Consider the following 25548-nt stretch of genomic DNA (forward strand, 5'->3'; position numbering starts at 1 on the left):
AGAGCTAGATCTTTGTGATAAGTATTTTTTTTTCTTTTTTCTTTTCAGTAGTAAAAGTGAAAATTAAGGGGAAAAGAAGTAAAAGTTGTACCGATATTATTTTACTTAAAAAAAAAAAAAGTATATTTATTGTTTTTTTGGGAAAAAAAGACATTTATTTCAAAAATGTTCAAATGGAATCCTTCAAATTCACAGAGGTTTTTCTCTTTTTTGGGGGTGGGTGGGGGTGGGGAGAGTTGGGGATGTGTGCATATGTTCTGAATTGCTGGACTAGGGCTTGTGAGAAGTCACTAGTTTTCTGTAAATGAAAATCAGCTCCCCTCTTGATACTACAAATAGAATAAGGGAGTAGGAGTTTACAGTCTCCCGAACCTTGTATTTTTGGAAGAATGAGTCAGTCCTCCTACAGATGTCAAAACAATTAGCTATGAGGGGATTACGGTAAGATTGTTGGATAATAAAGACTATATGTTTCATATAAGCATGGAGAATTAGTTTGCACACTTACACATATGTTTTGATTGACCACAACCATGCACTGAAATAATTAAGGAATATAGGTAGGGATTAGTCCTATCTGTGAAATGAATCAGGCTGTAAGTAGTTCCTCAGCTGAGTCTGTTACATGTTCTGTTCAAAAAAAGCAATGCTTAAGTCAGACCTGGGAAATTTAAAGCAACCTCTTTGCACTGCTTCTAGCCCATCTTTTGCAATATGTTTAAATGTGCACTTCATCTCAGTTTAAAATGTATTCCTTCCATAATGGCAGTTCTGGAAGGCAGCAAATAATGAATCATCCAAACATGGAAGTTTTCAGCCAAATTGGGACACCACAACCACAAAGCTGCCAACTTCTGCTAGAAAAAACAGATTCCATCCTTGTGAGTTTGAGCTGCTGAAATAAGCAGTTGTACACCTGCTTGTATTGCTTTCCTGTTTTTATGCTTTGCCATTCTGTACTGATTTTTAGTATAAGCCATGGGATTTTTAGTTTCTCAAGTTTCATCTTGACTTGGATCCACACCTCAGAGCTGGACGATGGAGCTCTACACAGGTGCAGTGCAGGGCTTCTAGGAAGGTGGAATAAAACCCACCTGTGTCTTCCAAGCTCCAGCCGTACCACGCACCCATACTCTCATACAATATGCTGAGACTGCTGGAGGAAGATGAATAAACCATGTGCAGCTTCCATCTAAACTTTCCTTCTCTGAGCCTTCAGGCACAGGCTCGGTGAAGAGGGCTGGATGATAGATGAGAACAGCTCTACAGTCACCCCCGTCATACTGCCCGCTTCCAGTACTGGTAATAGGGACAAAATTATTCTGAGGCCTCCACAAACTTGTTTGTGTAGAGTGAGTAGGGTTTAAAAGTCACTTGCTTTCTTTCCACATGTCCAGAAATTTCAGCCAAGACTTTCATACCTGAATCTCCTGATTATGAATAGTTATATACTTTTTTTGTTTTAACAGTCCCTTTTGAAGCCTTTGGATGTTCTCTGTTTTGTCTTCTGATGCATTTATTTTTCTCAGAATGCTATGCCTGCCCTGTAATTTTTCATAATTAATTTTGGAAATTAGATTTTCTACCATCTTGCAACCGCACACTTCTCCCTTTTCCTCCATCTTTTAAATCTTTTTTAACAATATCTCTTTATTAATGTTCACTCAAAAACTGCTCTAATGTTTACAGAACTAGTTTTCTAAGGTGTCTGTGAGGAAGGCATGCCTTATATATGATTAACATTTGTAGAATCAGGTTTTAAATGTTAGATGTGAGGCCAAAGATGCTGAAGTTTATTTTGGTCAAAACAAAAATTGCCCCAGTCTTAACATTTAGAGCAGTAGAAATTCAGTGATCTTCCTGTTGTGAAACAGCACCACAAAGCTATCTTGATTTATTTTTTTTTAATTTTAAAAACATACTTATAAATAATCAATATATAACCTAGATAAAGATTCCTGTACTGCATTTTTCAGTTTATGAACAAGATAACCTACTCCTACCATGAAGAATTTCCACTAAACTGTACTGTTCTGGCTATTTAAAAAATACCAGGCCAGACAACGACAAACAAACTCAATGTAAGATGTGCACATGCATTAAGCATAGCCTATATGCATTTTTTAGTTTATGTTGGTGGGAATATTTTTTTATGGTTTTGGATAATAAAAACAGCAATATTTTTAGATAGACAAAAAAAAGAAAAAATAATTCACGTAATTATGTTGGAATTGATTAACACAGAAGAGTAAGTTGAGATGGAAAGCCCCACTGGGGAGAACAAAATAAAACAAAACAGAAACCAAAAGAGTATATGTTGAAGGGGAGGCAATTGATTTTCAATAAGGTTGAGTTTTGCTTGTGATGAAAAAATATCTTTAAAAGATACCAGAAAAAGAGAAGGGATCTGAATGCATTTCATGGATGATGTTTTTCTGACAGAAAACAGAATGGTCCTGATGTAGGTTTGTCAAAATAAATATAGAGATATAATTTTATTTTCTGCTACTTAATGTTACTCTAGTGCTTCCTTGAAAAGGTATTTTCTATTGCTGGATATGCAAGTAGAAACACAGTGGCCACATGCTTGACTTTTGTAAGAAAAACATAAACACCTGGTGAGATACTGTTTTCTGTATCCTTTTTGGTATCTGTAAAAGAGATTAAAGATGTCCTCTAATTTATAAAGCCTTTGGGAACTGAAATATAGCATAACTAATTTTAATTCTCTGACTCCACACAGAAGTAATACAGCTTTAAGAGAATGGTTAGCAGATTTTAAACTCACAACTCGCATTGGTTTATACCTTCTGACTGAACTTTGATTTTTTTTTTTTTTCAATGACGTGCTTAAATTTAATCTAGTTTCCAACATCTATTATTTAACTTTGATAAACAAAAATAAAATGCCCTACCAAAAAACGCCTCACATATATCTTGGCTTCCGGATTCCTGTGATGTATTCATTTGGAAAGCCAACTTCTCTCAAGGTCATGGATTTAAAAACAAACCAAAATATAAAAAAAAAAACACAACAAAAAAACCCAAATGAAAACCACAACAACAACAACAACAAAAAAACAACAAAAGCAGCAAGCACCAAACAATAGCTGGCTCAAGTTTGTTTTTACTGGGTTACACAGTAAGTCATGTGTGGGCTTTATTTGTTTTAAATTTCGTGCCTAACAATTTCTTAGCCAAACAACCTTGACAGTGTCCATTTAACTTATTCATAGCAACACACAGAGACATCACAGTGAATTTATTTACATCTCTAAGTATTTCAGGGGCCTACATCTTCTTCACAAAATCTTCTGTGCTGAACTTCAGAATAAGCTTTACTGTCCGTTTGGATTGATTGACTGATGGGCCTGTGAGCCTGGTTACTCTTTTGACAAGATGCGTTCGCAGGAGCTTAGTCTGGGTAAATAAACAGGTCAGTGAAGTGAGAAGTATGTGGCTTTGTAGTAAGTTTTGTGCAAGCAAGCTATTGTATCACCGCAGGATTACCTAAAGCATATCAGGTGGGCAGTCATTGGGACTGGACATTACTTAACCTTGCACGCTCTGGAATAGAGAGAACAGTTTCTGATGGCTTTGAAATGAGCTTGTGCTAACCAAACTATTAAATGATAGTTAATACAAGATTCTGAGAAATAATTTGAATTAATGCACTCATCAGGCATTATTTAGATGTAAGTTTTTTCATTAGCATTTATATTTGCCAAGCATCTCTTTGTGCTTTTCATGTGTACTACAGACAGGTTCCAGTTCTTTTTGTAAGTGTCAGCAGTCATTAGCGTCATGGTTAGTACTAATCCTGGACTCGTAATGACTCTTTCCATCTTTAGGTCCTCTATGAGTGGTCTGGAAGCTTTGACTAGGTTGATCTGTGAGCTCCTTTTACGCAGTGCCATAAAAATGTAAAAGTCCTGCTGTGCTTAATTAAAAAAGAAGCATCAGTATCTCTTATGTACAACTAATGGCATTTTCTTTTAAATTGGGAGGAAGATATAGCAAGGCTGGTCCAGATCCTCAGCCGATAATTTACATTTATTAAGGGTCTGGCATAGGGAGTCTGCCCATGGAATTATGATTGCATTTATTTTTTAGTTAATGCACACAGTTTGAATTAGGTACTTCAATCATTGCACTGTGTTTCAGTAATGAACATCATCATTGATAACTATGAATTACAGCTCCAAGTAAAAGATAGGCACATTCATATCCTTCTTCAGGCTTTATTAAACTTTTCTGACATTTAGAAAATGCAGTTTGCTTTCCTACTGTTAGCGTTAGAATTTTAGGAGAACTCAAATGGGATATATTTGCACTGTGCATAATCATGGTTTGGGGACCAATATATTCAGGGAATCCATTTAGAAGTAAGTAATTCTTCTGAATGGCATCCTTCAAATGAGGGCGTGCCTGCACTGCGTGCCTGCACTGTGCATGTCAAAGATCCAACCTCGCTTTTTCTTCTTGACATTGCCAGAATTATTCTTCTGCTCTTTTCCTACAGCATGCAGCATGCTGAGTTTTCATTGGCATTTGCCTTCTCTGCTCAGAGCTGATTCCGTTTCAGTGGGATGTCCACATAGCATCATGAAGCACTTTGGGAGATAAGATGCTATAGAACTATAAACAAGTAGGGAAATGTCTAAGCACTTGACCCATTACCTGGGGTGTGCAGAGGGACTCTAATTCTGGCTGAAGCAAGCAACTGAGGATCCCTGTGGCGTGGAAGATGCAGTTTAAAGTTGATTATCACTGATAAAGGAGAATAACTGAGGTTAAAACTTAATTTGCTGAAATTTTGCAATTTCTTGTGGCCAAAATGCTTTTAGAGGACTTCTGTGAGCACAACTAGAAAGAGCCTGGGGGTTACTTTAGATTGTTTCAAGGCTCCCACCTGATCACAAGGTCAAGAAATTACAAGATCACCAAGCTATATTCTCTGCCCTTTTTTGAACCAGAGGGTCTGTACCTATGAAAAGATTGTTATGTGGAGACTAGCCAATTAAGCTATTTACTTGTACAAAAGACAACTGGATGAATCTTGAGAAGTCATATAGTTTACTGCCTCTGCCTCAGAATAAGGTCAGATGCTGACAAATGATTGTCCTACTTTTTATTTAAAATACATGATAACGATGGCTCTATATCTTTCTCAGATGAGCTCTTCTATTGGTTCACTGTCCTTGTCTATAGAAAGCTTTCATGGAAAGGTACTTATATCTTCTTTTCTGCAATTTAAGCCCATTTTTCACCCTGTTCTGTCCCTCACACATATCAAGAACAATCTTTTCCCTTTTCTTTTTTGCACTACTCCTTCACAGTCTATTACTATTCTTCCTTTCAGTCTTTGCTTTTGTGGAGTAAAAGCCAGTTCTTTCATCTCTTCCTTGTGGGTTCACATTCTCCAGACCTTTGAATACTTGGTTTGCTCTTCTCTAGGCCACCTTCCATGCATGTGCATCTGTCTTGTAGAGCGTGCCCAAAACAAGCCACAGTGCTTAAATTTAGCACTGCTGGTGCTGGATTGTGCAATGAGTCATTTAAAGTTTCTTGCAGCCATTTGCATTCACACAGCCAATGATGGTGTTTGTCTCATGCCATGCCCTTACAGTGTTGATTTGTGTTCAACTTTAACCCCACTATACTGCTGCCTCATTGCTTGTACCCCTTGGCTGATCATTTCTGCCCAATGATATCTTTAAATGGTCTTATTTGAACTGAATTCTGTTTTTTTCCCAACTCATTTTTCCAGTTTCTCAGCAATGCAAATCCTGTCCTCCACTGTGTGTGTTGTTGCTTAATGTGGTGCTATGTGCAAGCTCAATATTCCACCATTGTGTTATTTAAAAAGAAGATGAGAAAAAAACCCTTTGAATTTGGCAGTAATAGGTTGAACAGGTGAGGCTGACTGTTGAACACCAGCGGTAGCTCAGCCTGCCAGTCTATTTAAACAACTGAGTAAATCAGCTGCTGCTGAGCTTGGGGAGAAGGGAAGCAGCCAAGTGTGCAAGCCCAGTCTGCTGTTGCAACTTCAGTCTGATGGTATAGAAAATAAAATGTAAAAGAGAAGGCAAGGAGATATTTATGGCTTTTGGTTAGAATCAAAGTGATTATCAATTTAATCTTACTAGGGTGATAATAATGAAAATAAATATTTTGCACTCATTTGGACATAAAATTAATTAACCCTCTGAAAAGTATGAGATGGAAGAGGGTTAGCAGAGAGATGCTGAACTGTAAAGTTATACCATAAATTACAGCTGAAGTAAATTTTACTTACTGAAAAGAAATGATTGGGGTACTCATTTTTTAAGGCAATGGACTTAGTTATAACTGCAGTTCGCTTGTTAATTAAAATACCTTTGAGAAAATTTTATATTATCACAGTTTAAAATGTCTATTATTTTCTACTTTCTTCGGCATTTCTCTGTATTTGCATTAGGAAGGGTATCTGCTGATATTTTCTTTGTTCACTGTAGGGACAATAAATACTGCAACTTGTCAAATAACAAAAACATCTCTTAGCAAAGAAGTAGTTGCTAATATACAAATCAACAAACATTATTAACAGTGAATTATGGAATAAATAGTAATTTTGAAAAGCTGCTCCTACTCATTGGAATTAAAAGGATCTTTTGCTTGTCTCATGAAGCATATGCAATGTTTTCTATTGGGTTTTGCCATATGCCCTCAGTGAGGGGCATCATGTAGTTGTTCTGGCCAAACTGACCCATTTTCCTTCTGCTTTCTACCAGCACTCCTACTCCTTCCCATCGGAGGAGGAGGGGAGGAACCCTGCGGCAGCGCTGTCTGCCCAACATGCTGGTGCATCCATGCAGCCCAGGCTGTGCTGATCTTTTTCCCACATGAGAACAGGCTGCACCGGTGCAGACCGGTGGTCTGTTCAACCCAGTAAGCGCTCTCTAACAGTGGCCCTAAGCAGGCACCGAGGGAAAAGTAATAAGAGGGCAATCATGTACACTTTTCTGATTCTCTCCAAATCTCCAGCTGTGTTCAGCTCAGAAATTTCCTGACCCTGTTGTTGCTTAATTAGTAGTCTGCTCTGGATCTTTCTTCTCATTACTTCTGCAGTCTTCCCCTGAGCTCTATGAATTGCACCTACACCATCCTTTGTCATAGGGATCTACTGCCTGATGCATGGAACCACCTCCTTCTGTTTGTTTTGAGTTTGGTTCCTGCTACCTTATTGGATGGTCTGTATTTTATCCAAAAATTTATGGATTTCTATATCCCCATAACATCATCTTCTTTCCTGATAGGATAATCCTCTTTCATGCCTTGTATGGAAGCTGTTCACTACCTTTGACAAAATTTGAGTAGAATGTATCACCTGGATCGGTCTTGTCCACATGGTTATAAATCTGTTCAAAGAACACTCAAGAGGTTTGTAAGGTGGGATTTCTGTTTAGAGAAGCCATACTAAGTCTTCCCAAGTTTACTGTATTTATCCTAATGTCAATAAATCTGTAACAGAAACTAAACAGTCAACTAAAACTACATAGTGGCTGAATCTCTATACTTTAAGTAGCCTCTACCTATTTGCCGTATGTACTTACCAGACCAACAGTCCATCAGCTCATCATGTTCCTCCACACTATGCCAAAAACCTGTTTTAAGACTGGAGGCACATTTGACATCTTCCAGTCTTCAGGTACCAAAAAAGTTGGCCCCCTACATTCTCCGATGGAGGTTCTCTAGTGGAGGTTTGCTCAGGAGGTACTAGAAGAAGGGGTGGATGCTTCATTGGAAGACAGTCAGTGACCTATAACATTTTTTACCTCTGCTTAGTGTCCCCTACAATGTATGTATGTGACATTTGCCCTGAGTACATGACGATCACTGAAGTAACCCCAATTGTATTTTCTGCCCTCACATTTGGTCTTTCACTGGGGTCATCATCTGGGTTATTCAGTAACACAAACCCATTATTATATTCCTATTATTTAGGCCTGGAATTTAAATCCATGCAGATTCTCAGGTATTTGTTGAGATGATTAACTTATTGATGAGGCTTACTTTTAGACTGTCATAAACATATTGATCTCTTCTGACAGCAGCATGGTTTACTATTTCTTTACTGAATATTTTGTCATGGCATTCCAGTACTCCAGTGACTGTTTTCCTGTCACTGGGTTTCTGATATACTTAGTAAATCAGTGTCTTCATTTAGAGATAGACATTCCACTTCCCGTATTTTATTTTTAGCCTTCTAGCATTTGTATAGATGTGTTTACCTCTGTGTTGATTCTTTGCCTGGTTCTCCTTAAGTGTCACTCCATTTGTTTTTTTACTTCCTCTTTATTTCCAACTTCTGACCTATCTTAGTTTAGGGATGAAGAATTTTTGCATCTTCTTTCTTAGACGTGCCATCCCAAATCATATGCTCTTATGCATATGCCAGTCTTTCCTCATTGCTCACTTTTAGTTCACTGACACCCTTCCTGGTTTCAAGTGAGAGCAGTTTAGAGACTTTATGGTTTAGTGTCTGTATCTTCTCTTTGGAGTGTTTTTTTCCCCCCGTTTCTGTCCCCAGTGTGCAGAAAGCAGCTATGAGGTGAAAAGAAGCCTGACTGCTGTAGAAACGAGGTCACATAAATAAAAAGCAATGCAATATTAACTGCACAATTTATTCAAATTGGGCATAATGAATGTGAAAAATGTGCAGAAGTATTACCACGGGTGTCACAATTTCTGCTAATTCCAGAAACTTTATCTCAATCAGATAAGAGCCTTTAAAAAAAAAAAAGGGGGAAAAAAAAAAAAGCAAACCACAAAGCTCTGCTTGTGAAACTGTAGTTATTTCAGTATCTCTTAAGGCACGTACACCCTAATTCAACAAGGTTCTTAAGCTCCTGCTTAATTTAGAAGGACTAGCTGATTTCAAGAGTATTCTCCTATGCACTTAAAGTTAAATGCATATTTAAGTATTTAGATGAACCAGGAGCTTCCTGAAACAAGCTAGGTAGAGGAATGAACTTGTAAAAATATTGGATAATACGGTCAAGAAGCTTCCTTAGAATCATCAAAGCAATAGCTGCATGTTTAAGTCCTCTAAAGTACTAGTAGGTAACCCATTTGACTGAACAAAAATCCTGAAGGGAACAACCTATAGAATATAAATTACTACAAAGAAATTATTAGGGCAAAGAAAAGGTATTTTAGCTTGTGAATTAAATGAAGGAAAAGATATGTAAACTGCTAATTAGTTTATATAATAACAAATTATGCCTAGAAAAGGAATAGACATACAGAAGGAATTTACAGGGATTTTAAGTCAGTGTAGTGGTAAATAACTTACAAATAGAATTAAAAAAATTAATAACCAAGTACTTTATAGCATATACACAATGTGAAATGTCAGGTGTTTTATTAATTGTACTTTCCTACAAGGTGCATAAAATTTTTATTGTATACTATATTACATACTTTCTAACTGTAGAAGCTTGTTTATTCTTACTTATGTTGTTCTCTGAGATCCAGCCGATATTGCCATTATTTTGATTATTGTCGTACGTGTCTGACTCCAAACTTAGTGTCATAATGGGTTTAAGTGAATCCAGTGAAATCAATAGAGTTTTGCCTACATCAGGATTAAGTTAGGAGTTGCTCCAAATAATAATCTAATTTAAATAATCACAATTAGAGAAGATCTCTTGCACAGAATCTAAACACAGAATAAAAAATAAATCAATCAATGTCAGGTTCCTTATTTTACAAGTAATTCTCACATGACAGAAAACTCACATTAGTGGGTACTAATTTTGCATATTTAATAAGCTCTGTGAGTCTATAAGTAGATGGGACCATACGTTCATGGCTGTCTTTTCTCACATAAGAATGTTTTCTGGTAAAACATGCAGTAAACCTGTTTGAGCTTTACATAAGTCATGTAAATGCTTGCATTGGAGCAGAACAAAATACACTCCTTGTAATAGTATGAGAGCCTTAGTAGGCAAGGAAACTGTTGGAGCTGGCCCTGGCCTTTAAGGCACTCTTGTCACTTAATCTTCTTCCCATCAAAAAGGCTTTCCCTTAAAAATACCGAAAGTTGTGTAAACTGTTTGTTTTGCCCTACTGCACGTCGTTGAAGGCTACAGTTTTGTCTTCAGAGATAAGACATGACTTCCCACAAAGGCCTGTCTCTTCCTGAAGAGCAAATCCTCATAGATAGAAAATAAACACTGGCCTTCAACACAAGGTTGTTCTCTGCTGGTGATTACAGGCGGAAAAACAACCAAAAAATCCTCTATCATCTTTTTGAGTAGAGAAATACTGAAGTACCTTGTGCAATTTGTTTTTGTGATGGTTTTAGATCACACATAATTACCCATCAGCTGGTGGTCTTTGAAACAAACTCCCTGTCACCTCAATCGTAAGATCAGTAGGTGGGGAAACTTGTTTAAAAAAACAACACCACACAAACAGGCAAACAAAACCCCGAAGCTATTGTGTGCCTCAACCATGTAACCGAACTCATGGTTCAAAAATTTCATTGGTAATTACGGTAATGAGCAAAGTATGTGGCTGAACCTCAGTGCGACTCTGCTGGAAAGCAGACAAGTTTGGAATGCTTTCTGAACTCGGTGATTTTGCATCAGTCCTTTTACACAACTCTCATAAAGGATACAGTGGTGAGGTACTATAAAGCTCAGAATACTTCAGATAATGTGCTTTCAACACACTATATATCTGGGGGTTTTTTATTACTCACTAGCTCTGTCTATGAAATCTTGAAACTGTTGATATAGCACTGAAAAGATATCACTTGTATTTGTAATATGTGTTTCTCATGATCTAATGGGTAAAAGGGGGGTATTTAAATTGTAGATTAAAACAATTTGATTATTTTTTTTTTAGTAACTGTACATTGGTAACACCTTTGGAATTTGGGGTATGCATTTAGGTATCTCTGGAACCAGATTATAAATTGGGTAGTCTGTTTCTGACCTTTTTCACTGTAATGTTAACATTGAGCATGAGCCTGGAAAAAAATTGGAAATAATTGTTGTTGTCATTATGGATACATAGTGATAGTGGTTATTGGAGTTAAATGAAAATACATTCCCCTCCTGCAGCAGTTCACTCTAACTCTTATCTGTCACTGTGTTATTGGTAGAAGGAAAAGATGTCCTTTTATATATTTACCTAAAGAAAGCACAAACCAGATGAATCAAAATACTCAGTGAGTTTTTTTGAATGATGTCCAATAACAGGTGAGAGAAATATAACAGAGAGTGGAGTAAAGATAGCTGGTGGATGTGTGCATGTGTCTGACCATCTCTGGGTATAAAATATTTTTAAGCAATGTAAGGGAAACCTAAGTATGAGTGATAAGAAACTTATGTTGTGACAGGATTGGACATGAGAATGAATCTACCACTGTCAGGAGGGCATTGTGACTGACTGGGGGCGTATCTCTGTGTCAGGAGTGAGAGGTTGCTGCGGTGGGCACGTTTGGAAGATGGATGAATCAGGCTGGTTGCAAACTTCAGAGCACCCTTTTGCTTGACTGACATTCATTAGCAATTTGTGCTAATGGTTAGCTCTTACTCACTATCAATCATTATCACTAAGTATTCAAACAGATGGTCCTTAACGATCATATCCCACATTAGCTGTGCATGTACAGCCCCATGGAGCGGATGCTGTGTCATTAGCACTGGTGGCTGTGGTCTGCACTGGTCTCAGTCACTGAGGCCGAGGGACTAGGCTCCAGCCCTCATTGAGGGGAACTGAAACCAAAGTGATCTCTTCCTTCCCCATTTTTAAATACTCATCATTGTTGTTTTATGCTCCTCACCCCCTCCTTGAAATTAAAGAGGCAGTTCCTGTTCTGGCTCCACCATACAGCTTTCCTGCCAGTACTACATTTTATTCTTACCCTGCAGATTTTACTGCTTACACAGGTTTACCCATACCCTTTCATGTAGTTACACTACAGGTTTTCCTTTAACCCTTTGCGGTTATATATTATTTATATACATGTCTATATACATGTCTATATGTATAAAAAGCTTAGCTGTTGTACAAAATGCTCATGCATTGTCTCTGGTTATGTTGTTTGTAATGTCACAGTCTTACAAAGTGCTTACATAGTAGTAGATTCTCACGCTGTTTTAGAGTTCTTAATGTCTGGTTTCAAAGCAAGTAAATATTAATTTTTTTCTTGCTTAGTGTACTTGTACTTTATGATTAGAACAGGACTTTGCTTTGCCTACAAGGGAGTCTGTAGTTCAATATTATAAGACCAAAATGAAACAGTACAGCCTATATGTCTCTATATAGATCTGTTTTATGACTAGTTTCACTATCAATCAACTATATCTTTTATTATATTGAATAAGACATATCATATGAAGGCTGTGTTAGTGCCTTCATTAGTGCATTAATGAGTGAAATAAAACTTTTTTTTTTTAAATACATTTTAACTAAAAATCAACATTGGCCAGCTTTTACCTAGGTGAGGGAAAAACGTGAAATATGAATGAAATACAGTATTCCTGTGCTATATTCTTTATTTTTTGTTTCGGTTTTAAAATCAGAAGTTCAGTCTTCTTTTTGATATAGCAATAACTGGTTTTTTTGCTTAATGATATTACTAACTTATTTCAAAATTTCTGATTGTGGGAAACTAGCAGGTAACCGTGAATTACGGATCTCCGATTTCACTGCAGGGTCAGGTGACATAAACTACCACAGTGTTTTATATGCTACCAGAACCCTGGCGAGGTGGAATTATAGGCTCATAACTCAGACTTTTCTTGGGTTTTTAATCTGATGTTATATATAGATCTAAATCCCATACCTTGGGCAGCACAGCCTCCAGTTCCTTGACTGCTCCAACCGCAAGCCCCTTTCTGCTCGCTTTGCGTCAGTTCCGTGCTTTTATCCCTTTCAGCTTTTGGCATGTCTGTACAGAGGTCAGCTCCACTCACTGATCCGTCAGAAGCAGAAGGGGCAAGGGGTGAAGTGCAGGGTAAGATCTGTTCAGGTGCCATCTGTATCTAGTCACTCATGGATCCATATACTTTCTAGAGGACTTAATAGCCTTTTGCTGAGATTAGATCAGCAGGACTCTAGGGTTCAATCTGAAGCTCTGTGAGGTGTGTGCTGCAGCAGCATTAAACATTTCTGCTACCTCAGTCATCCAGATCCTCATTTCCACAGCCCAGCCAAAGGTCTGGCACCCTTCTCCCCACACTCTTCTTGCCTCTCTCCACTAGACTGACCTTCCTCTTTTGGTAAGACATCAGCCTTTTTCTCCCCAGGCCTTTCTGTGCATCCCTATTGCTCCGTTCCTCTTCTCTGTACAACTTTTGGTTATATATTTACCAGCTATTTCCTCTCTTAATACCAGGAGTTTAAAAAAAAAAAAATCAATTAAAAGTAGGGCACTATTACACAAGCACGCAGCGTAGCAGTTTCAGCTTAAATAACCAAGGTTGGAGAAACATCTAAGGAACAAGAAGCAAATATATCTGTTCCAACTGTAGTGAGAGAGAGACAGAAAAGTATGACTCTGTTACTGTGAGAAATATAGAAGCAGGGAGAGATGGTTGAGATAAGTATTTTCAATGTATAGGACAAGGAAAATTGGAAAAATAAGAATATGGCAAAAAATACTGTGTCAGTGAGAAGATGGACTGACAGGAATAAAGATTTGGTACTATATAGAAGAAAGAGGCAGGCTTTCGAATGAGTAAGTTTGCATGTACTGAACCTGGCTAAAGCACTCTGTTTCCTCAGAAGGAAATTACTGGAAAGATTGTATGGGAATACTTGGCACGTGGGCAAGGAAATTCAGAGCTGAAGCACCTTTTAGAGGTCCTGGAAGAGAGGCCGAAAAGTAATGAAAGGTTATTCCAGCTCTTCATAAGTTTATCGGTTCACATAACTTCTGGTAGATGTGAACTGGCTGCTCCCCAGGTTTAGAGGAGGGTGAGAGCACTGAGCTTCTATCAACTCTCCAGCAGAAGATGGGGGCAAAACTGGAATTAAAACAGCACTGGAAAAGTTTGTTACAGTGATAATACTTGTTGTCATGGTGCCCTTGTAGCAGCAGGGAATAGGACTTGATGATCCAAAAGGTTGTAGTTTCCTAAGTTCACTTCTAGAGCCTTAACAATACTTCCAAGAAAATGTACTTACTGGCAAAGGGTACTGAGTAAGCTTTTAATACAGTTTAGTTAGCTATCTTAAAAAAAAAGTTGGCTGTGTTTGAATAGATGGAACTGAGAGCATTTTATCCTGTGGCTGTGTAATGCTGCCTTTGTGGATCCAGGAAAGGTTATGAAGTTTCTGAGAAAACATCAACATTTTCATTGTTTTTAGGAAACACAATACATCTGCAAAACTGAATTCCTACTTGGGCTTTTAGAACGTTTTCAGAAATGGGTAAGGTTTGAAGTGTAAAATACTTCAGTCCTTTTCTTTTTTGAGAAATCCTTTTTGAAATTACAGAGAAGGGGAAATACAGTCTGTATAGATTGAGGAAAATGCATCTTAATGGAAATAAAGAGTAACCTGATATTCCAGGATGAAAAACAGCCTTTGACACACTGCTCACGAAGCCCAATGATTTATACCCTCAAAAGAAATACTCTAAGAAAATATCAAACTATTAAGTAGTTAACACAAAGGCATTCATTTTACTTAAAAATATGTTTTTCCTGTCCTATTGACTCACTGTTAAAAAAAGAATCAATATGTTAGTTATAAACAAAGGCTGCTCTTCTGATATCATTTACAGCCTGTTATCGTGTGCATTAAAGATGTTCCTAAGATTCCATGGTCTTTACTGAATTTTAACTCAGTTCTTTACCCAAATGTAAGTCAGAAGTACCTTCCTAAAAATCACTGGTGTTATGCCAGTGTGAAATGAATGATAAGATGAACTTGGTTTATGATGGAAGCCAGTCCTGGCTGCCCTAACTTCCCTAACTCTTCTACTTCCACTAAGCATTCAGCCAGTGCAGCTGGTGGGCTAACCCCTATATGGGGAAATTACACTGTAGTAGCATATTTCACCTTTTGAAAATCACACCTAGACTCCTAGTGGCTTTAAAAAAGCATTTCACAGCCATATGAGTATGGAAGTTGCAAGACCAGCTGCCACTGAATGTGATGGCTGCAGTTATCATGGGCCTGGGAGCTCTCTAAAATTTAGACAGAGCTTCCAAAGAAGTTCTGCATTTTCAGAGCTGGCTTCTCCATGTAACGGTTGGTCTGGCCTCTCTTTCATGGTTGGATGCAGTGCTGGTGGCTAGGACATGTATCTTATGTTTGGCGTATACCTGTATACGGGCAATCTGTTGTACTCCTTTACATAGGTATGATGCTTTTTGGTGCATGCATATAGATAGAATCATTATAAAATTTTCAAAAACAATGGATACATTTCTGTAATTGTCAGAATTAATAAAAAAGTAAAATAATTATTCATTTACAAGATGAATGTGGAACAAGATACTATGAGAAGTACTATGCTATGTAAATGATTATTTTCCATTCCTGCTATTGTACAATGCTCACTTTCTGCAGGAATTTTTACCCCTTTTAGTTAAATGCCTGCAGAAGCAGAGAGGTTTAAATGGTCCTGAATTACCCAGGATGCTTCCTGTAATTATGTGGGCTCTGGTTCATCAGTGCAGAGCATTTTGACAGTACATTTCTGCCCAGCTGCCTTCCTTCTCTGTATCTGCCACTACTTAGATTGCACATCCTCTTTGCTCAATGTTTGCACCATGAACAATGGAGTTTTGATTCAGAACAGGGAATCATTTCCCCTGTCCCAATATATATCACACTAGTTAATGAATAATACCTTTCTCCGAAGAATATCAGAGAACAAGCCATTTTAATATGGCCTTTGTTATAAGAGTTACGAGACTGAAAAAAGGTAAGAATTCTTTCCTCACTTTATTTCAGTATAAAGGATAAAGCCTTGTTTTAAAAATGAATTCATAGGCTTACATTATTATGAAAATGTACCTGAAAATGTTATCTTAAAATGATTACATGAGTGGGTAGTTATTTGGCTGCACCATCTATTCCTGTGCTGTGGTGAGATTTTTCAGGGAAATAATATTTCTGGTCTCTGAAGGTGAGGAGGACACTGACAATCTTTAATTTCAGTGATGGTGGCCTTTGTTTCTTTGGGAGTCATTTGGGAGTTTTGTGAAGGTAGCATTTATTACTTTATGTAATAGGCTTATCTCTTGTATAAACCTGATTGTTCCTAAGGCTTTGTAAACATACGGTTTTCCAAAGACAATACAGATATATCGATGGCTTGAAAAAAAATGTACTGACAAAATACATATACATAGAATTGAAAGCAAAAAAAGTCAGTTCTGTAGTGATTCTAACTGAAACAGAGCTTTGATACCTGAATACGAGTACAGGATGTCTCTACACTAGCAAGAATTTAGTTTAGGAATGTAATATCCTAAACTGTCCCAGCCGTCAGAGAAGAGATAAAGTGCCACCTTGGATATTCACATTTAGATTCTCTGTTGAACTGCAGTTACTTTCTGCCAAGAAAGCAATATAATTCTAAATCTAGCATAGCTGTATAAAGGCAGACTAACTCTGAGGGGGATCTTCATGCCACAAAACCAAGTCAGATCTTTCTTCACCCTTCCTCTATGCTGTCTTTATATAGCAGATGGAAAATGATGTATAACCAATGCTACCTTCGCCCTATTGGTTACTGGTGTCTTATTAATTTAGAGTAGTCCCTGACTTCTGTGGTATACATCTGAGGATTGGTGGTCACAAATGATGTGGACAGATTTTCCTGTGAGTGAATGATTTCAGAAGAGTAATGGTACAGGTAAGTCAGGTAACGTGCAGCTACTGTGCTCTGAACCAATCCAGTCCAATGTGTTTTATACTCTTGCTTTCTGCTGATGGTTATTCTATTTAGACTTCAATCTGTTTCAGATTAAACATTTGGTTTTTCATGACTGAAAAACAAAACGCCGTCAAGAAGCTGCTGTGAGATTCCATCCCATCCATTACCGATTTCTTTTAAATGAATGACCACTTACATTACAGCAGAGGGCTTCTGAGGAATAGAGACCTTTTCTAAGGCAAAGGGGCATTTTTAAAACATGGAAAGTAAATGAGCTGCATGCTGTACTGGCAATATGACTGCTCTGTGCTGTCACCCATTTTTTTTGAAAACCAAATGGGTAAAAAGCAAGCAGTGTTTAAAACAGCTTCTGACAGAACAACTTTTACATACTTAGCAGTGTGTTTGTTAAAAAGAAAGTACATTCAGATTGAACAGAATGAGCATCTTTATCTGATGTGAACAGATAGAAGAAAGATGATTTGAAGAAATTGAAGAATTTCTCCCACAGAAAATGGCTTCTTGATCTCTGAAAACAACAGGCTTCTCATGAAGTGCAGTCAAGGCTTACAAACACATTGCCGTGGTACACTGAGTTCAAAATCCCAGCTGACATTTCAAATGGTATTTAGAGTTATGACAAATCTGATTTATTTGGGTCTCTCTCCAAAGCTGCCATAAAAGAAGTGCTGATTTGGTGACTTATTAGTCACAGCACCTTCAGACAGCTTCTTTTTCTAGTTGTGGAACTTGCTAGCAGATCTATATGTTCTTTTCAGTACCATAGTTTAATATTTTTGGTAAAGATGCTGTTCTTTTGGCTAGACGGCTGGACTCTTCGTTTTCTGGCGAAGTCTTTACTAGAATGTATGTTTCCTTTGAAAAATATCCTGTCAAACAACCATTTAGGTAATTGAGGATAATGCCTTGCAAAACAGTGATTTGAATGATTCAGAAGCAACTTATTTCAGCTTGCAATGAAAAACTGACCCTTGTGGTTTTATAATTTAAGTAAAATGGAATTGAAATGTATCATTAAGTATTATTGCCCAAACAACATTTATAAAATTTCTTTTCAGAAGTAAAACAAAATCATTAATTACAACAAACATCCTCTCAGTAATGAGGCCCTTCTTAACAAACACTTGCATTTAAGGCAGTATGTTAATACAAAATTTGATTCCAGTTGCAAACTTAGGGTCTGACCCAAAGTTTGAGTCACTAAGGATGCCTGAGTAAAGATGTCAATGAAAATATTTTTCCCCAGCTGTTTTCATTGATTTCAGTTAAATGAAGCACGCTTCTTTTTTCTGTTTCACCATACAGTTTCTTACCATTTACTGCAGAATCTTACAGAATCTGAGCTATATACTGGTTTCTAGCCTTGATTTTAGAAAACACTGAAAAGGTGCTTTAAAGTGGGGAAATCTGATGTACCGATTAAAATATAATTCTTTCTTGGCATGGAATGGACTTTCTGTGTTTTAAATGCAAAAATGTTTGTGGATTGTTTCCAAACTTCTACTTGCAGATAGAATACATTTTATAATTTTTAAATTTATTTTTCATTTTCAGTCCTAATAACAGTGAAGTTTAAATGTCCTAATTTTTCATGCAAACAACAGTAGCTACTGGCTGTGATCCTAAACATTTAATGAAAACTTAAGAGGCTCAACTGCTGAATTAAGTTTCTACGTCTTAATTTTCCTACTGCTGTATTAAGTTCTGATAATGTATAAATCCTTGTTCCAGTATTTGCCTTTAACTTAAGTAGTCATTTTTTCATCTCCCCGATGTGTTTGTACATCATTGACCTATACCTTCTCCCGCATAAACTTAAAATAGCAAGCTCAATTCAGTTCATGTTTTCTTTTCCATTTGTTCACCAAAGTGGTCTTGCACAATGATAGATGTCCAGGTTGTACACAGGGTGAAGCTTCAGATGTGCTCTCTACAGAGGATCTTGCTTGGTGGTACAGGTAGATCACTGTCTTTTCCTTTCTCACTTGGGTAGCTCTTGACTGCCTACAAGAGCTGTAATTCTCTCATTCTTCCGCAGGTGCTTTCCTATAATGAGATCCAAAGTTACAGAAGAAGATTTTTGTCCTTTAATGTACTACATCTGCTTGCATTAATCCATTTCTTAAGGTCATGCAACTCTTCCTGCGTGTTATTCCTATTCCTTATACTTAGGATGCCTTTTCAATGTTGGGGTTTTTTTGTTTTGTTTTGTTTTCTTCCTCATGTCATCAAGACATTTAATTACCACAGTCTTTTTTCTTAGACTGAGACCATTACTGAAGCACTAAATGAAATCAGGTTGAAGACCGGTCCTTGAGAGACTCAAATCTTGTCACCCATTTCTTTTCCTGGCACTATATGTTGTCACAGCCTCTCATTTTTGCCCCTTGCTGGAAATTCACCTTAGCATCAGCAGGAAAGAAAAGGAATTTCACTGTCTTGGCCAGAATCCTAGGGGACAGCTGTCTGTGCCATAAAACAATCATACAGTTAGTCCTAATATAATGAAACAAATTTAATTTGTCAATGTTTAGCAGTGCCAGTGCTCCCAGTTTAGATAGGAGACCGATGTGTAAGGACTTTAGAAATGGCTCGCCATTTTATGAAGTCCTGTAGAAAAGCTTCTTTCTTTAAAAAATTACTCTGCATAGATGTTCTTTGTCCTTTGCCTCTTTAGTACAAGTAACAGTTAACAAAAGCCATTGTCTGGATAAGCTGTGAGAGTGACAATGCCAGTGAAGCCAAGATTTTTTTGCTTTCTCCACTGATGTTATGCACGTTGTCACTGTAATGCATTGTGTGTGTCGTTTCACTGCTGTACATTAAGTAGACTCCTGACAACAGCAGACTGCCAACTGTTCAACAGAAGGGGACCAGAGATAGTTTGGGTGGTTGGTCAGTCTGTCTGTCTGTCTAGCCATCCTAATCTATTCTGATCCCCTTCATCCCTGCTGAGGCAAGAAAGCAAAGGCTAATGTAGATAAGCAGGAAATTCTGGTTTTTTGAAATGTTTCCAGTCTTGTGTCTCTTAATGAATGTGCTTAGAATACTCCTGCTCTATTTTCCAAATGCTACTAACACTGTTCTCTTCCATCAAACACTGCAAATAGCAAAACCTCTACAGATTTTCAAATGAGAGAAAGAAATTTAAACATTAAAAAAATCTGGAGACTTCCTCCTTTTGCCATTATAGATGTTAATTCTATCAATAATTCTGCATGTTGGGTCGACGAATAAGCTATTACTTTGTGTCTTAAAAATGCAGACAACAGAGATTAGTGATTGCTGCAAATTGATATGTTTAGCATGTCCTTCACAGTGCTTGACCTGACCTAGGTCTGATCCTCATTTATATGGCATAACAAAAGTCTACTTAACAGATGCTCAGAGGATGCATTTTCATAGATTCTGAATCTCTCTGGTGTTAATTTGCTTACGTTGCTGAAAGCAGAGGGGAATATGTCTGAAATGAACCATGTGCAACCAAAAAGAAAAAAGAAGAATGAAAGAATGTGTTCATTTTGAATTAATGAATCAATGAGCTGGTAGGCCTGTTAATTGTAATACTCTATGGAAAATCACCGCTTCTGCACTCACTGAGTAGCTCACCAGTGCAGCATATCGAGCTTCATGAAATTGCAAAGTAATTTGAAAAGTCAAGGAAGTAAGGGAGGCTAAAAAAAGTCACAAAGTCTTTGTCTTTGTTATTTCAGCTGACATGGAAAGTGTGCAACTCCCCCATTGTCCTGGTCAAAAGGCTTGTGAGCACCGAGTGCTGGGTTTGGTAAGGGAAATGCATGTATTAAATCTTGGAATAAGATCCATTCACTTTTGCAGTGCAAAAGGCACATCATCATCACCCAGCACCTCTATCATGAGCTAACAAAGCCTTTAGAGGCAGTTGTTGCTAGGCTTGACTAAGAAAGCCACAACTGAATATTTTTCTCAGTTTTGCAGCCTTCCTTGCTGAATATAGCATGGAAAACCCAAAATAAGGGAATCCCTTCAGGCTTTCTTCAGCACAGTTGTGGCGTCCCATAGACTGATTATGTGGTTTTTCCTTCCCCAGCTGTTGATGCTGCTGAATCTGCTGTGAGTGTTCAGATTCCTGCTGCATTATTTCAAAGATGGAATAGCTACAGCAGGGCCACACCATCCATTGGTGTAAATTGATATTGCTTCATTGAATCCCGCAGGGCTAAGCCATGTTGCATCAGCTAAAGACCTGCTCCATAAAATGTCTTGGGATTTGCTTTTTCACTGTTCTATGAATTACCAGAACACTGCTGTAGGAGGAAAAGTATCTAGTAAGACAGTATTTTGCTTTTGCTGAAGTGTTAAGAAAATAAAAATAAAATGAAACACCAACACACAAGTGGCACGATATAATAGGTGGCAGATTCTAAAGACAAAGTATTTTTTTGGAAAAATATTCAGAGTAGACATACTGGGGGAAAATAAAAAAGATGATTGATATAAAGAACAGCAGATGGACAGCATGTGCTGCCTGGGACTACAGCAGATATCAAGTGAAATCAGTCTGACTTTTGTTAGGTCCGTGGCTGTTCACTACTGAATAAAGCAGAGAGAGATGCAAAGATTATGGCCACCATATGTCTTAATCCAGAGCAGAGACATTTCCTTGTGTTCAGCTTCCACAACCAGCTGACCCGTGAGCTCCCTGATTTGGTAGCTGGTTTCACCAGACTGCAACATGCAGGCAGTCCAATAGACAGATGTCCCACAAGCCTAAAAGCCTCATTTTTATGAGTCTGTAAGACAAAGTTGCCTTGAAGATTCTGACATGAATGCACAGCCTAGGACTTCCAGACTTTTGGATTTTTTTAGCAAGAACCTGGAAGACCTGAGAATCCAGTCAGATGCACATCGCCTTTAAAACCTATCACCATATCAGGGAGACAGGAAATCTATTTGAATTTGTTTCCAGTGCATCCACCCTTCTGACATAAAGCTGGAGCTACAGTCTCTTTTGAAGTGGAGCCCTCAGGGTTTTTTGTTAGCAACTGCAGAAGTTGCAGAGTGCATGGGATGTCCTCTCCCATCCTATTTATTTCCCTCCTCACCGAGCAGTGACAGGGGTGCTCAAGTGAAAAACCTGGCAGTCTTGCCATAGTAAGAGTTACATATAGGAGTAACATAAAATGTCTGGACCAAGACTGAGCATGTGTCTCACCAAAGAATGGCATCACCCTAGTGTGTAAGAAATGTTGAATGCATGAGGAAAGGTACTGGGGATGAGGGGAAGGGGGAAGGATTCTTAAAATGGTAAATTGCTTCTTCAGCACATGTCAAGTTCATAATAATTCCTACTCTCTTTTCTTTAGCTTAAACCCAGCTGAAAGCCTTTTTTTTTTTTTTTTTTTCAATGCTACATCACAACATGCAGCCATTCAGCTTCTCATATAAGTATGCCTGCCTGTTCAGTGACAAGAACATTATTTGGTCATTTATACCTATGTAGAGCAAGTGTGTATTGATGTAAATATTTTCACCTTTGTATGGTAGTTCCATCTTCTCTTTTTATTCCATTAATACTTGGCTAATGCTACTGGGTTTTTTTGATCATATATTGTTCTATTGAATTTACTTGCTACTGTGATAGACAATAGACTCTTTCAAGAGTCTGTCATTTGTCTACAATTTCTAAGCACTGCCCTTCCAGCATCCTTTTTGTCAATGAGTTAGTGCAGGGCCAAATCCTCCACAGCAGAGGTGCAGCACTCAGATATTTTTTCTCCTATTTATCCTTTTACTGAATGCCAGTGTGTCCTGATCTCTGCAGAGACACTGAAGTACGGTTTAATGGAGTGCTGTAACATGAGAGTATTTTTTTTCCACACACACACATAGGTGTAAGGAATCACTTCACTCAAGCCAATGAATCCTGATTTATATTGCTATAAAGAAGAACAGATTCCCTTTTTTCAGGATGACAGCTACAATACTGGAAAGCAGCTGTAGAATCAGCATGAAGGGAATCAAGAAACAGTAGATTTTAAGGGATTCTTCCCTGTGTGGTGTTAGTGTATGAGCAGTGGTCTAGTGGTACACATGGAAGCTGACTAAACAGAAGGGAGGATTTAAGGCAATACTGCCATATGTGAAATGCTTGAATCGTTTCAACATTTAGCACCAGGGGGAAAAAAAATATTCCTGAAATGTTGATTTAGCACCAGACAAGACATACTTGGCTCCACTGCTAGTCATTCAACTATTCTTTGTAATCCTGAAACTGTTATCTGAAGGGCTTATAATATATTGAGATCATTGCTTTGGCACTCTTAAATCAAACTGAAAAGGAGGAAAGGAATAATACCAGAGGAAATTGTCCAAGAAAATTGGCTCTCTCAGACCAAGAAGGATTCATTATTTGGAGGCTCAGATCCCAGTCATGCATCTGACCACTTTGAGTTGCTCTAGTGACACCAGGCAAGTAGAAAACTGGCCCAAATGGCCAGTTTAGAACAATCCCTGAAAACACAGCTGCTTTAATGCTGTCTTCCTCCAAGCACAAAGGGTAGAGTGGTGGCAAAGCTTTTTATTTTGCTTTCTTTAGAAAAGCTGTGCTCAAGTCAGAGGTTGCTAGCAATGCAGTCCTGCGTGCCAGAAATGAAATGCAAGTTCCATGCATCAATAAATAAGGTTTAACAGACTGGACGAGAGCTCTGATTGTTAGCTTATGCTTACAGTAGTAACACTTACTGTTTATTTGTCTCTGACAAATGAATCCTCAAACACTGACTATTCCAAAACGAGCCCTACCTTCCTGTGTTCTGACCAAGTGTTCCAACATCAAGGTAAATTAGGTCCAAACTAAATTTCAGGTATATTCAAGAAGGATATAAGAATTAAGCATTATAATTACCACAATTCTGTTAATGGGTGAAAAAAGTGATCCAGCATACCTTCATCTGTTGTGTTGACATTAAGGAACCTACATAGCTAAGCCTCTCTTTAAAAATGAGGAGAGGATTAAAAAGTGCCTAGTTTACCTGTAGCATCTATGGTGGTTTTTAACATAGGATTCACCAACCAGAAGCCAACTTTTTTCTTCTACTTTCATTCTGAGCAAGCTGTAACAGTAATGGGACTGACCCTAAACTCTCTCTGTCTGTCAGTATCCTACTTTGGGGTCCCAGGCAAGTGTGGACTCTCAGGAATAGCTGTACCATTAAACATGCTGGGAACATCAAGCACAGGTTTCCACTCCAACATTAGACATCGCAGCACAGCAAAAGAACAAGAAAGAAATAGCATTTCTTTCACTATGTGGAGAACTTCTGTGGTATGTACACACAGCATGTATTTTGTTTGACAGCATCATCTAGGACACCATCTCAGCCTTCACTGCCAGGCCATTCCAATTTCTCATGTGTTTTCTTTTTTCCTGTGTCTCCATAAGACAACACGGTGAAGTCTAATCTCCTACCTCTCACTGCAGCAGGCAGTTCAGAAGTTACAGTAAATCTCATAAATGTCAAGCATAATGAAAAATAAGGGTAACACATGGGAGAAAGCTGTTCCTGTTCATTCAGTCATAGACACAATGTGCACCATCCTCTTGCTCGTCAGTCACTGCAGTGTAAAGGTTCTCATTCTGTTTTCTCTGGTACTCTTGTAGCAACACTGACCAAAAATCCTTTAAAATAACATCTTTTGCAGAAATAGCAGGACTTGCCACATGCTGATAACTAGAGCAAATACAGCTTCCTACTTTTACAGATTTCTGCTGTAAATTTCAGATTTTTTGCAGGGAAACCAACTGCCTAAAAACTGAAACATCTCATTTGCCTCTCCTACTACTTAGCACTATGTATTTGTTTCCTCAAGATGATTGCTTTCTTTGTGGATCTCCACAGAAGTACTAAAGAGGTTTTCATAGCAAAATATACTTATTCTTCTACACTAAAACCTATGCCCCATAAAAATTGATAATACTGCCATTGACTCATTTAGGCTCTGATTTATTCTGTATTTGAAGGATACTTAATCTCATCCAGCTTCATAGAATGAACTTTATATCTATGTTTTAAATAATACCTTTGAGAGTCAAAAGAATTGTTTCTCCATCAAATGCCAGCTTGAAGAATTGAGGACCAAGCCAGTATTTTCTCTAGAAGACTACAATTCATATAGTTGTAATTCTGCCCCCACAAGCTCTTACAGACTTTTGGTGTAATATCTATGGGTATGAGTTGGGCTACCAGTATTAAGTTTGGGGTGTTATATGCAAAAACTAGCATGTAATTCCTCATACCCACTCATGTATTCTGCTTTATGTATAGAAGAGAGTTTGCAGATTAAGTCTTGACAGGTGTTTCTGGAGCATTACAAAGTTTCCGTAAGGCTTCTTTTCCTTACCTATTTTTAAAATGTATTTCCCTTATTACAGCAAGTCTAGCTTTTGAGGCAGCAGGGAGAGACAGAATGATACAGAAGACTTAGGATTTAAAAATATATTATTATATGTACATGAAATACATGAGTGATAGAGCAACTAGCTTGTGATTTTTCAGTTTATGTTTCAGACATAGAAGCAGGTTCTGTTTGTCACTGGAAGATGAGAATCACTGTTACCTCTTGGCAGATACCATTCATGTCTAGCCTGGCTG

This window comes from Aquila chrysaetos, chromosome 1 (genome assembly GCF_900496995.4).
Source record: "Aquila chrysaetos chrysaetos chromosome 1, bAquChr1.4, whole genome shotgun sequence".
Classification (NCBI taxonomy): Eukaryota; Metazoa; Chordata; class Aves; order Accipitriformes; family Accipitridae; genus Aquila; species Aquila chrysaetos.